At 44.1% G+C, this 15,086-nt stretch overlaps 1 pseudogene; it reads left to right on the top strand.

The window, feature by feature from the left end:
* LOC136454932 (GDSL esterase/lipase At1g28600-like) overlaps positions 1–14,809 on the top strand; it is a 58,031-nt pseudogene extending 43,222 nt beyond the window's left edge.
* The last annotated feature ends 277 nt before the right edge of the window (positions 14,810–15,086 follow it).

The following is a 15,086-nucleotide window of genomic DNA, read 5'->3' on the forward strand; positions in this document are numbered from 1 at the left end:
AAGTTCACCAAGTGGATCGAATACAAACCACTCGCAAAATACAGCGCAGCCAAAGCAGTCGAGTTCATCCAAGACATTATGCACCGCTTCAGCATGCCTAATCGAATCATCACAGATTTGGGTTCTCCCTTCACAGCTATAGAATTCAAAAGTTGGGCACAGGATTGTGGCTTCAGCATAGATTACACATCAGTCACACATCCAGAAGCCAACGGACAGGTAGAAAGGGCTAATGGACTCATACTAGCCGGATTGAAACCAAGACTGTATGAAGAACTAGTAGACTACGGATCAAAATGGATTGAAGAATTATCCAAGGTTGTATGGGGGCTACAGACTCAAATAAGTAGAGCCACCAGATACTCACCTTTCTTCCTGGTGTACGGATCAAAAGCCGTACTACCCGCAGACTTGATCTGAATGTCACCAAGGATAGAGCAATACGATGAAGGAGAAGCAGAACACACCCAAAGATTAGAACTCGACAGTACAGAAGAAGTCAGAGTAAACGCTATCCTATAATCAGCAAGATACCTCTAAGGACTAAGGAGCCACTACAACAAGAATACCCAGTCTTGATCATTACAAGTCGGAGACCTAGTACTAAGAAGAATACAAAAAACTGATGGACGCCACAAACTACTCAGTCCATGGGAAGGTCCTTTTATCGTCACAAAAGTCATCGAACCAAGCACATACAAGCTCATAACTAAAGATGGAAAAGAAGTCAACAATACATGGCACATCAGTCAGCTACGAAGATTCTATGCATGAAAACAACTCAAGGGAAAATATGTATACAAGACACGAGAGATCAACGTTCATGATCAAAGAAGATAGCGCCCACCAAAAACATATGTATCATTATGACATATCAATATTAATGATCAATAAAGATGTTTCTCTCTCGACAAACATATGTCTCATGGCTCTCTCTGAGTTGTTTCTTATATGCAAAATGGCTGAAAAGACGCCTGAGCATCCCGGCCAAGAGCAAAATAGCTGAAAAGACGCTTGAGCCCGTCGATGAGGGTAGCTAACAAGCTAAAACCCAAAATAAAAAGCAAAATGGCTGAAAAGACGCCTGAGCATCCCAGCCAAGAGCAAAATAGCTGAAAAGATGCTTGAGCCCGCCGATGAGGGTAGCTAACAAGCTAACACCTGAAATAAAAAGCAAAATGGTTGAAAAGACGCCTGAGCATCCCGGCCGAGAGCAAAATAGCTGAAAAGACGCTTGAGCCTGCCGATGAGGGTAGCTAACAAGCTAACACCCGAAATAAAAAGCAAAATGGCTGAAAAGACGCCTGAGCATCCCGGCCGAGAGCAAAATAGCTGAAAAGACGCTTGAGCCCGCCGATGAGGGTAGCTAACAAGCTAACACCCGAAATAAAAAGCAAAATGGCTGAAAATACGCCTGAGCATCCCGGCCGAGAGCAAAATAGCAGAAAAGACGCTTGAGCCTGCCGATGAGGGTAGCTAACAAGCTAAACACCTGAAATAAAATGCAAAATGGCTGAAAATATGCCTGAGCATCCTAGACGAGAGCAAAATAGCTGAAAAGATGCTTGAGCCCGCCGATGAGGGTAGCTAACGAGCTAACACCCGAAACAAAAAGCAAAACGACTGAAACTAAGCCTGGGCATGTACTAGAGCAATTTCAAGACAAGACCCTCCAGCTACTTGTTCCAAATAGCAAGAGGCTCAGGGGCTACACTAGAGATACCCAAGAACACAAAGACCTACATATAACGAGTTGTTTACATGGCACAAAAGAAGGCCAGACATCAAGAAAGGTTGTTAACACAAAGATCTATATATATAACGAGTTGTTTACATGGGACAGAAAAGTACTCGACAAATCAGACAAGCACTCGATAGATCAAGAAAGGTTGTCAACACAATATATAACGAGTTGTTCTCATGGGACAGAAAAGTACTCGACAAATCAAGAAAGTTTGTCAAGATAGCGCGCAGAGTTGTTTACAAGGCAAAGATGAAAGCAAGACAAAGTACTCGGCAAGTCAAGTAATTCTGACCAATTGGACAAATCATCCAAGGAATAAACAAGGCATCCAGGCAAAGAAGACATCAACAAAAAATCTTCATTCAAAAGAAGCATAATGTCATATTACAAGGCACGGGAATAAAGGTCAAATACATCAAGCCTCATCATCAGGAGGAGAGATAACAATATTAAGATTATCTACAATTCTACCAGCTAAGTCTTCAACCTCAGGCTCCATCCTCTCAACGGCATCAATGTACTCTTGACTATCAGCTTCCTCTGCTATCTTGGACAAAGGAGCCGCTGCAGCAAGAACCCGGACCTGAGCTAGGACATTCTTGGTACACAGTTGGGCGTACCTCTTCACGAACTTTTAAAAATGAGTTGGAATTTGAGGAATTAACCGAGCCCAAGATTGCCCATCATCCGCTGGAGTTTGAAGAACGTCAGCTACTGAACGAAAAGATTTTCACAAAGCCTTCCAGTTTTCAGTAGCCATCGCTAACTTGCCAGACAAGTCTTCAATAGTTTTTTGGGCCTACACAAGATCTCTATCAGCTCCATGCCTAATCAACTTAACAAGCGCAAGTTCTTCCTCAGCATGAGTAATTACCTCCTCAGCCTTGTTGTGACTAGAACAAACAAGAGTCTTCATTTCATCAATGCCCTCTGAGAGTTTCTGCTTTTCGACTTAGAGAGCTGAACAAGGCACCAAACAACAAGTCAGCAGAAAAGAAAGTTTGAATACAGAAAGAAACAAAAGAACTCACAATACCATTGCACTCTTTCTTTGCAACCTCCAAGTTCTTCATGACCTCCGAATTCTTTGAAGCCTCCTGGATGGCAGCATCCCTCTACTTCTCGGCCTCAACAACCCGGGCACAAAGACCTTCTTCCTCCTTCTGATGCGTTTGACGTTCAGCCTCCATCTTGGCATGGTAGAGATCCAGCTCTGCCTTTAGGGCGCTCAGCTCAGAAGACAACTTCTTCTTGTTTTCAGACGAGAAGAAGAAGCTGGTATGGTCCCGAGAGAAGGACTGAACAAAAAGAAAGAGAGAAAAAAGGCATAAGAACAGGAGAAAGACGAACACCCAAAGAAAGAACTTCAGAAAACTTACTTGGAGTTTTTCTCCAAAAGAAGTTGCAAAGGTTGCGAAGTCTCCCCAAGAAGCGGTCAACTCTGACAACCGATGAGTGGCATCAAATTGATGAACCACATCTTCAGTATAAAGAGGAGCGGAGGGAGAAGACGGCCGATGCGGAGAAGACAAGGCCAAGGACACATCATGGGAAGTCCCAGCTGCCTCCCTAGATGAGTCCACCATAATGGCCACAGTCACCTCCGGGGCAACCAAGACAGCAGCAGCATCGTCACCAGAAGGCCTTGTCGCCCCCACAACCAATTCACTAACAGTGCGCTGCGAGTCCTGAAGCTCAGTACTCGGTGGCACGACAGAAGGCTAAGAAGAAGTCGACGGGGAGACGAGAGAAGACGAAGGCCTAAAAGTTGATAAAAGAACTCACCAATGAGAACAAGAGAAAAGGAGAACAGAAGCAAAGAGACGAAACTAGAACCCACTCACCCGGCTATCTTCTTCGTAAAACAAAAAGAAGACCTCGCAGGAGGAACCACGGCAGCAAAAACGTCCGCACCACTAGGTAGCAAGAGCGGTATAGCCGGTACCGGAGCCCCGAAAGAACTCGGTACCAGAGCTATGGAAGAACCCGGCTCTGGAGCCGTGGAAGAACCCGGAGCAGGTGCCTCAGAAGAACTCTCACCCGATGACCATTTACTACAAAAAGATAAAGACCAAAGTCAGACTAAAAAGAAGGTTTCAAGTGCAGGGAAATAAGAAAACAACTCACCGCCGCATAAGGGGAACACCATCATCCTCTTCTTCCTCAGTCTCAACCAAGGCCACCAAGGCACCAGCTAAAAAAAGAACAAAAGTACTCGGTTCAAGATAAAAACAAGAAGACAAAGGGACAGAGTGTATTAATATGCTCACCTAAGAGCATGCTAGCTACAACTGGTGTACCTAGACGAGTACTTGGCTGGCGAGACTTCTTCAAAGTGGGTAAACCAGATGAAGAACCATCCACTCGCCCCCTCTTCGAGACACTACTAGGACCTCGAGGGACTAGACGAGGAACATATTCTTCATATACATCAACAAATCCAGAAGAAACTACAGAAAACACTGTGGAGATTGGGAACTTACTGGTTACAGAAGCCCCAGCAAGGTTCTCCCTAGTATTCGCCATGGCAGGGAGGACATCAAGAGGGATCGGGTCAACAAAGTTGCGCCCAAATTCCTACAAAAAAAGAATAAAACAACAAGACAAGGAAAAGTTAAACAAAAATGGATACAGCAAAAATACAGAAAGTACCCGAACGAAGAGAAAACGACTTACAGCTGGAGGCGGGTTGTTGGTAGAGAACTCAGAGATAGTAAGCGGGACAACGCTTGCTCCTTTTAGCATCTTTTGGAGACGCTCGAGTACCTCCTCGTCGATCAACTCAAGGGCTGGGACCATGCGTGAAGGATCCTCAGCCCTAGAATACTCGAAGCTAAGGTGCTCTCGCTCCTTCAGAGGCTGAACTCGGCGACAAAGAAAGCTCAAGACAATACCGAAACCGGTCAAACCCTGATGTTTCAGAATACTTATCCTATCAAGAAATGGCTGGATTTCCTGAACCTCAGCAATCGTCACAGGGTTCTTATCCCATCGGTCATTAACCAAGGGACCAGATCCAGAGTGAACAGCAAGAGAAGGAATCAGATTGGCGGCATAAAACTAGTCGGCATGCCAATCCCTCATAGAATCAACTAGGTCATAGTCAAAGAACTTGCTCTTAAGACCCTGGCGAAATTGAATCCCGCAGCCACCAAGAACACTGGTGTCTTCACGGCGGGGTTAGGGTTTCAGACAAAAGAAGTAGCGAAAGAGAGAAAGAGAAGGGGGAATTCCAAGGAAAGCTTCACAAAGATGAACAAAGACAGAAAGGTGAAGGACTGCATTAGGAGCGAGATGATTTAGGCAAATCCCAAAAAAGTTGAGAAACTAATGAAGAAAGGCAGAGGCAGGAAGGCAAAGTCCAGCACGAATGATGGAGACGAAAAGAACAATCTCACCAGGACCTGGAGCAGGGACCCGATGCTCGCCTAGAACTCTCTATTCAGCAAAGGCCTTGCTCTAGATCAAACCATCACCGATAAGTTCCCGAAGCTGATCTTCGGTCGTCATCAGAGCCGGGCAAGCCTTCTGGGTAGCCCTTATGGCCACAAACTATTGGTTCTCAATCATGGAAAGTGATGATTCCTTGTCCATGATGTTTGACTGGGACTTGCTCGCAGCCTTCTTCTTACCCATGTACTAATGGAGGCAAAAAAAAGCAACTAGGGGAAGAGAAAGCTTGGACGGCGGCGCTAAGACGGCGGCGGCAATGGCGACAGCGGATTTCTAAGAGCTAGGGTTTCAAGGCAAAAGATGGGCAGTAAAGAAAAAGAAGATGAAGGGTCTTTAAATAGATTTTACAGCGATGAAAACGGCCCACCGGGCCCGTTAAAGCACCGTGTGAGAACACAACGGTCCATTTAACGACACAGCTAAAATGAAGGAGGGCACAAATCCACACAACGGTACAATTCAACGGGAAGATTTCAGACTTATCCATCCAGCACTATGGTGGAGTTATTAGATTACTGCAAAAAACAACCCGTCAACCATGAAGAAAAGAAGGGCTACCTCACAAGGAACATAAGAACTCGGTTATTACGGAAAGAACTCGGGAATCTCATGAACAATAGGGGCTACAACAAAAAAATTAATGACAACTCAGAAGACAAGATTCGTTCCATTACAAGCGACTTCAAAAATAGAAGATTACAAATCTTACAAGACCCAATGAACTCGGTACCACGAAAAGCAAAGTAGCAAAGAGAAACACGGACATGGCTAGGCTCTGGAACAACTATGTGTCCCAAATCACTACTCGATAGGACGAACCGCATTCGGCTACACTATTTTCTTTAAAGGACGGATGCAGTGCACCCAAGGTGGAAATCAGCAGAATGGCGGGACAACATGGAGCAGAGAAGGCCGGCAGGCATCTATCTACCCAAGTCCGATGTGATGCTGGATATGGTGTTGATCTGCACAGGACAGTCTTAAGACAAGCAGTGAGGATCAACCCAGAACTGCCAGATGAAGGAACGAAGCCCACATCACAAGACTTCCTCCAACTACTACCACGTACATCCTGGTACATTGCTGCTGTGGGATTAGCCTACCTCTAATCCCTATCACAAGACTTTCTCCATCCATGACAAGACACATAGGAACTACAAAACACGCCCGGGGGCTGCTCTACCTCACAAACTACCATATTCATGACTATAGAGACTTCAGAACAAGCAACAAAACGCTCAACGAATCAAGACAACACTCCAGGAGGGTATTTATAGACCAAAGGAGTGGTGCACATGGACTAGGAGCACCAATGAAATAAGCCTAACAAAGGACACAGTGAAAAGACAGAATTCAATAAAAGAGGACTCAGGCGTGAAGGAACAGTACTCAACAACAAGCATATTTGGGAGAATATACCAACACAGTACAACCCGTGAATAAAAGGCATTTACACTCAACCACCACCATACATCTGACAATAGTAGACTATCAGAGAATATGCCAAGACCTTGCGTCCTAGTTCTTCCTGAACAAAAAGAACCCGGACATAGCTAAATCCGAGCTCTTTTCAACAAAGAAAACGGGTATATGCTCGGGAACCTTTCGACGAAGACTCAAGAAGATTTCAAGAAAAGACCCTCAAAGCTCCTTATGCCAAATAGCAAGAGGCTCAGGGGCTACATCCAAATGGGAGTACTTTTTTCTTCAAAAAGGTACACACCACGCAAAGATCTCACGAAGCGCTACACGGTTTCACTCAAGAAAGCACTCAGACGACGCTTGTTCCTGCTCGACGAAACTTGAAGGAACAAGACAAGGCTTCCAGAACTCAACCATGAAGTGCTCAGGGGCTTGTCGGTGCGGGACCAATAGGATACCCCGCAAGGAAGGGAGAAGACCTAGTATAATTAGGATTCTTCTCCTGTAATCTTAGTAGCAGTATTACTCTGTAATCCTACTAGGAACTCTCATCGTAAACCGACTAGGACTCTGGCCTCCTGACTATATAAAGAGGGCAGGGCTCCTTGGATCAGGAGTTCAGACAACAATTGTACAACACAACACTTTATAATCAATCCAACACAAAGGCTAAAAACACCGACTGGACGTAGGGCTATTACTCAATCTACGATCGAGGGCCCGAACCAGGATAAATCGACTATCTCTTGCGTTAACCGTCGAGTTCTGCATACACTAAAGCCCGAACATACTGCCCTGGGTACCCCCGTGGTAGGCTATCGGTGGTCAAACATCGACAAAGGGTCATAGCTTACTTGGTGTCTCTAGCAGGAGCCTCCGCCGGCCGAGGAGCTAGAGGGTTTGGGTAGCAGGAAGGCCAGATTGAAGCGAGGCGTGTCAAAGATTCCTATTGGTAGGAATGCACACTGGCACATTACTGAGTTCGATGAATTCGGGGATCCACTCTCACTGCCTATAGCTTTGACCAAATACAAGACTATCCTCGGGTAACTTGTTAGGGACTTCATCCCGATTAGGTATAGGAAGTGGATTGGGAAAGATGATGACCTGTTGAGGGTTCCCTAAAGTGAGAAGGATTACATATGGGATGTCAGGATCCTAGAGTATTTCACTTTCCCAACCGAGTATGACAGGGAGTTAGTCAAGAAAAAAGCAAAAGAAATCATGGGGACATGCTTCAAGAATTTCAAGGGGACATTGTACAAGAATTTTGTCCTCCAAAATAAAGAGCCAGATTTCGATGGTGGATAGTTTAACAAGTAGAAGGACTTCTATCAGGATTTCAAGGAATATAAGTTATCCGAGGAGTACTTAGCACTGAGCAAGAAGATTAAGGAGAACTCACAGAAAGCAATGAATCCTCATCATCTCGGCTCTCATTGCTACACCAAAAAGATGCCAGAATTTAAAGCAGAACTTCAAAAGATGGATCGCCTTGCTGAGAAAGGCGTTCAGGTTGAGACAGCCGATTGGGAGCCTAGATCAGTATTATACTATATGGGGAGGAATGTATGGCACACCGAGGATGGGAGCTTTAGCTCCACAAATGAACCCATGAGCGAACTCATCCAGAGGATCTCTCAGGTAACTGAGGAGGTGAGGCAAGGGACTCGCACTTCTAATAGGGAGAAAGACGTGCTCACCCAAGCACTCAGAACCAAGGAGCACCTTGGTCGCACTAGAGGAACTAGTGTTGTTCCTTGGAAACTAGCATTCCCCCAAGAATCTAACACTTACCGGAGCCGCTCGAGGGGTAGAGCGAAATAGGCGGCAGAGTATTTGAGGCGACTAAAAGAGATGGAAGACAGAATGGAAGCATGGATTGAGGCGACTGTTGAAGCGCAAGTCGAGCAAATTTTGCTATCCAAGGGGTCAGGAGTACCACAAAACCCTACTCCTACTGCCTTTAGCCCATAGTTTAGGGGTCGCGGCAGCTGTGGATCGACCCCGCTCGATGAAGAAGAGGCGAATGTGCCTCATCCAGTGGACGACATCACTGAACCTGTCAATATCAAGTTGTACATCCGTCAGGAATGGACAAAGGACAAGGTGGCGCTTGGCCAGGCCTGGCCTGCGGGAGACAGGACAATTAATGGCTGCCCAATTCCACAGGGGTACGCTCACATCACCATTAACAGAATACTTAATAAGAAGTTTAACAAGATACCCATTGAGTACCCCGTAGCAGAAGATAGGCGAAAACTTAGTCAACACAAGGGCTCTCAAGTGGCCTGGCGCAAGCGCTTCATTAAGCTTGACCATCAATTGTCCTCTGATGATGAGGACTACTGCGAGTCTTCGCCCACCCGCGATGATCACTCACCATCTCCCAACAGAGATCACTCCCCTCCTCATCCGGAGCCATCACCTTCGAAAAGACAGAGGTCTCCTTCTATTCCTTCTCGTCCGACTCCATCTTCATTAGCCCCAAGAAAAGAGACTCCTCCTCTTCCTCCTCCATCTTCATCAGCGCCGGGAAAACAAAACTCTCGTCGTCATCCACCTCCTCCTCCACCTCAGCCCAAAACAAGATCAAGGACATCCTCGCAGTCACAGAAAAGGTCCTTGGATTCGGTCACTAATGCTCCCAAAGTGGACCAACAGAAAAGAAAAAGGTCGTTCAGTGGCAGCGTTACCACCTTGATGAAAGAAAAATTTACAGCACACATCTCGAAGGAAGATTGTGTTAGTTTCTTCAATATTTGTGCCTCACTGCCTTCATATTTGTTGAAGTCTGAATTCAAAAGGCAAACACAGAATAAATACGCTACCACAAGAGACGAAGAAATAGACAATAAAGATTTAAGGAACATACAGAAGTACGTCGAAGACAACCCAGGATTAACCATGAAAGAGGCCGCGAACATCTATTATGATGTACAAGGGACGAGAACACCGGCAATGAAGTATGAAAGGGGCAATCGTTTGGTTCCCGATGACGAGTATAAAAATTTGACAACATATATGCACCAGTTGCATGAATATTACATGGCTCAAGCAACAGAGACGGACGACTTTGGTTTTGAGGTTATTATCAGTTTGCCATATGTTTTTCATTATCCTAAAGAAGAGAAGTTCGATGTCGAGTGGGAGTGCTTGTTTCAGCTATACCAGAAACGCTCTCTCGATATTCAAATGTTGACGCTGTGGACTATGTAAGTACCCTACACGCACGATATTACAATTAACTACTCTCTCGAGACAAATTGTTAACTTTTGAGCACTTCCCATGATTTTATGTAGGTGTATAGCAAAATTTTGCATTCTAACAAACAAATGGGATTACATAGGCTTCTTGGACCCCTTGCAAGTCAATAAGAGGACATGTCTAGGTCTCTATGGATGTGATGTGGAAGACATGAAACAGAGATTGATTGTTGTTTTCGACGAATTCACGATGAAGAAGAAAATCCACATACTTCTAGCCTACAACTACGAGTATGTGTTCTCGGCTTTTAATTTTATGCTTCTTTTTTCGTTAAGATTATTCGATAATTAGGATTCTGTGATTTTAGCAACCATTTTGTCTTCATTTGTGTCAATCTTGCCAAAAATCTGATCGAGGTGTGGGACTCGAAGAAAAAACAATTTCATCATCTGAATGCACTGGTGGTAGTGCTGAATTAGTAAGCGATCCTAATAACATATTATTTTTTAATAACACATACCGCTTTCTAATGTTTCTCCCTTTAATGTTGCTCAGTATCCGAAGAAGACATATCGGTGGGACGTCGGTCCCATTCAAGGTTGTAGAAATGGAGGGGAAGTATCTGTCACAGCCGACGGGAAACAATGAATGCGGGTTTTATGTAATATGGGCAATGCTTCGCTACATCGGCGGGAAATCGGAAGAAGCCGATAAGTTGGTGTGTATAATCCCCATTTCATTTATGTCTGTTAATAATTCAACAAAATGATTTAATGTTCCTCTTTGGATATCATCTTTTTTGAACGACGGCGCAAGAAATATAACCACCAAAGGCTGTTAGACATGGAGATCGTCGCACTGCAATCGGAGATCACAAAATTCATCTTAGCCGAGGTATTGAAAAAAGATGGAGTATTTTCCATTGCACAATCCGTGAGGTACAAGGACCAGTATGGCCCAGAGCGGTTCGCTAGATTATTGTAAGAAGTCTGAGAAACATTGCACAATCTATGAAGTCCGAGAACATTTCTTTTTTATTTTGAGTGATCGAGATCTGGATAAGAACATTTAAACTGTAACCGTAACATTTGTAATGTTTAATATTGATGGACCTATCGTCCACGTAGCGTATATAAAGCGAAACCTGATTCCACGAAAAAATATAAATTAAAATCAATTATAAAACAATAAAATACGAATGGGCTATCACTGCCGGTTAGCAACGAACCGACAGTGGTCTTGCAAAACACTACCGGTTATCAACAAATCGACAGTTTGTGATCGCTTCCTATTTCACTATTCAGCTATTCCCGTGCACTTGCAAAATATGTTGCAAGTTAACTCTTGTTAGTAGTAATATACACTTTAATTGTCATATTAAAGACTTGTTTGGCATGACTCCTCTTTAGTGCTCCTCCGGAGGAGTCAAGGTACTTGAGGATGAGCTATAAATTGCAGCTGCTCCTCTAACCCAAAAAACAACTCAAACTTCTCTACTATCACCACAAAACGGATCCTCCTCCTAAAGTGGTTGGTACAATGTCTTTGGCTCCTCTGCAGAAACTGATGCCAGAGCTAGAGCTAGAGCTAGAGCCATGCCAAACAGGCACTAAAAGATTAGATTGCTAGGTCCTCGCCGCTTGCTTGTCCAAGGACCCATGAAATTGTTGAGACGGCCTGCATTTCCTCCCACGGCGATCTAGGCAGGAACTAGCTCATTTCTTTTTACATGATTAAATTTGTATTAAAAATTTTCAAGATCTGGAAGTTCCCAGGATGACAAGTGGATTTGCAAAATGCTAGTGGATAAAAACATATTTGAACTATGTTGTGCGGTGGATTATGAGATTCTTGTAAAGGAAACAGGAAGGGTTCACTGCTACAAAAATGATTTGTAGCAACGCTTTGCTTTTTTTGTAGGGGCGGCTCTATATTGAGCTGCTCCTACAAATGGTTGCTAAATGAGCCGTCCTTACAAATGGATTTGTAGGGGCGGCCGGTGTTATCAGCCGCCCCTACAAATAGCCCGATTTATAGGGGCGGCTCTATATCCAGCCGCCCCTACAAATCGGATTTGTAGGGGCGGCTCAATATTGAAGTGCCTCTACAAATAGACGTCGAGTATTAAAAATTAAGCACTAAAATTCAAATTTTGTAAACGACCTCGGATGGAGAAACAATCAAAATAAAAGTTGTAGATCTCGAAAAGTTATGAAACTTTGTAGTTCACAACTTTTTCAGTTGAGATCATTTACTACTTGAAAATACTATTTGAAATTAAAATTTAAAATTATTGAAGAACTCTGATTTCTCTTTTTAATCTCTGGCTAAAACTTGTAACTAGTCTTTCTCCCTCATACTAACTTCAAATTTGATGATTTTTTTTCTAAAATTTTCTAAAATCATGCCCTATCAATTTATTGTGTTCTTAACACTATTATTTTATCCATCTTTTTATGTGACCGTGTTTTATCTATTTGAATTTTGAATTTCAAAAAATAACAACTTCAAACGTTATTTTGGAATACTATTTGATTTCAGATGAAAAATCATGAACATAGAAGTTGCAGAACTTATCAAGATCTACAAGTTTTATTTTGGTCATTTCTTCATCTGATAAAGTGGTAATAACATTGTTCACAAAATTTACATATCTCTCTTATAGTTTCATAAACAATAAGAGGGATATGTAACATTTGTGAATAATGTTACTACCACTATATCGGATGAATAAATAATCAAAATAGAAGTTGTAGATCTCGGAAAGTTATGAAACTCTATAGTTGACAACTTTTTAATTTGAAATCATCTTGTCAAGTAAAATTACGTTTGAATTTCTAAAATTTGAAATTTAAATTTTGTAAACGACCTCGGATGGAGAAACAACCAAAATAAAAGTTGTAGATCTCGATAAGTTATGAAACTTTGTAGTTGACAACTTTTTCATTTGAAATCATCTTGTCAAGAAAAACTACGTTTAAATTTCAAAAAATTTAAAATTTGAATTTTTTAAACGACCTCGGATGGACAAACAGTAAAAATGAAAGTTGTAGATCTTGAAAAGTTATGAAACTTTGTACTTGATAACTTTCTCATTTGAAACCATGTTGTCATGGAAAACTACGTTCGAATTTCTATTATTTGAAATTCAAATTTTATAAGTGACCTCGGATGGAGAAACTACCAAAATGAAAGTTGTAGATCCCGAAAAGTTATAAAACTTTGTAGTTGACAACTTTTTCATTTGAATTAGTTTAGGGCCTCAAACAATCAATTTATGCTCAGTTTTGTATAATACATGGGGAATCAAAATGGATTGTGGACACAAGTGAATGTGAGGTGTAGTGGTAGAGGAGATGGCGTGTGAGAGAGAGGTCGCCGGTTCGAATCCCGACCGACGTAAAGTGTGCAAAAATCATGAAAAAATGCTGCAACCATAGAGTGAGGGTGTGTGTGGCTGCCGGTGGGGACCTCCTCGGTTAAAAAAAAATTACTATTTTTACCCCTTTTTCGTGGTTTCTGGAAATTGATTTGTAGGGGCGGCTCAATATCCAGCCTCTCCTACAAATCAATTTGTAGGGGCGCCCCTACAAATCAGTGATTTTTAGCCACCCTTTCATAGGGGCGGCTGGCAAAACCGCCCCTACTGAGGGTTACCAGCCGCCCCTAAAAACCTTTTTCTATATAGTGGACTTGAGCCAAGAACCGACACTCTTGAAGCAACCATCACTGTCGGTTGGGACTACAAACCTACAGTGTCGTTCAACTAGACACTGTCGGATGGAACCAGAAACCGACACTGTTTTCTACAGATCAGTGTCGGTTTTTAAGAACCGACAGTGATGTCAACCCCCATCACTGTCGATATGCCGCTGTCGGTTCAAAATCCGACAGTGAAAGAGTTTTTTGAACCGACAGTGATGTCCAGATCTGGGGTAGTGGAGGGAACTTCCCCGTTCCCCACCGGCGCCAACTTCGCCGTGCTCGCGGCCACAGGTCTGTCGCCGGACTACTACAGCACCAACTACAACTTCACCATGCCGTCGCCGTCCCACCTGGACCTGCAGCTCCAGTCCTTCAAGAAGGTGCTCGCTCGGATCGCACCGGGAGTCGGTAATTAAGCACAAACACATGCATGTACACCTCGTCCATTCTCTTCTACGTATCAAATTAACTTAGCTTGGTGCCACATCGATCGATCATTTGCATGCAGACGCCACGAAGAGCGTCCTCGGCGAGTCCCTGGTGGTAGTGGGCGAGATCGGCGGGAACGACTACAACTTCTGGTTCTTCGCGCGCAACTCCCGTGACACGCCGAGCCAGTACATGCCGGAGGTGGTCGGCCACATCGGCACCGCCGTCCAGGAGGTGATCAACCTCGGCGCCACGACGGTGCTCGTCCCGGGGAATTTCCCCATCGGCTGCGTGCCGCAGTACCTGGCCACGTTCCAGAGCACGACCAGCTCGGACTACGACCAGTACGGCTGCCTCGTCTGGTTCAACGACTTCTCCAAGAGGCACAACCAGCTGCTGCAGCAGGAGGTCGCCCGGCTCCGGTCGCAGAACCCCGGCGTTCAGATCATCTTCGCGGACAACTTCGGCGCCGCCTTGCAGTTCGTCCAGAACTCCAAGAACTACGGTAATTAAGTCATCGATGATATGATTCTTTACTAGTAATAATCATGTCCTGCGCTACAGAGAGCTAATCATCAGTTGTGTGAATCTGCTTTTCTCTTTTTGTCTTCGATCTGCATGGGGGCGTGATGACAGGTATCGATGATCCTCTGGTCGCGTGCTGCGGCGGCGACGGCCGGTACCACACGGAGAAAGGGTGCGACAAGGATGCGAAGGTCTGGGGCAACCCGGGCACGTTCGCGAGCTGGGACGGCGTCCACATGACGGAGAAGGCGTACAGCATCATCGCCGATGGGGTGCTAAATGGCCCGTTCGCGGACACACCGTTGCTCAAGATCACCTGCTAAGCTATTTAGCATTCTTATAGCTCACGATAGGATCGGTTAGGATCTTTTCGGAATGAACTACGTCCTCCGATATATCTTTGTCCTATGTATGGTCCTATACATCTTGTCAATAAAATGGTTCCAGTCACGACCCTTTCACATTTTGTTATTATTATTACTATTAACCAACGAGGTGGCCAGCAAATAAAGATAATTAATTTCTATAGACCCCATTCACCATGTGTCTAAAACATTCAACAATTCATATACTCCCTCCGTTCTAGAAAGATGTGTATCG

This window comes from Miscanthus floridulus, chromosome 5 (assembly GCF_019320115.1).
Source record: "Miscanthus floridulus cultivar M001 chromosome 5, ASM1932011v1, whole genome shotgun sequence".
Classification (NCBI taxonomy): Eukaryota; Viridiplantae; Streptophyta; class Magnoliopsida; order Poales; family Poaceae; genus Miscanthus; species Miscanthus floridulus.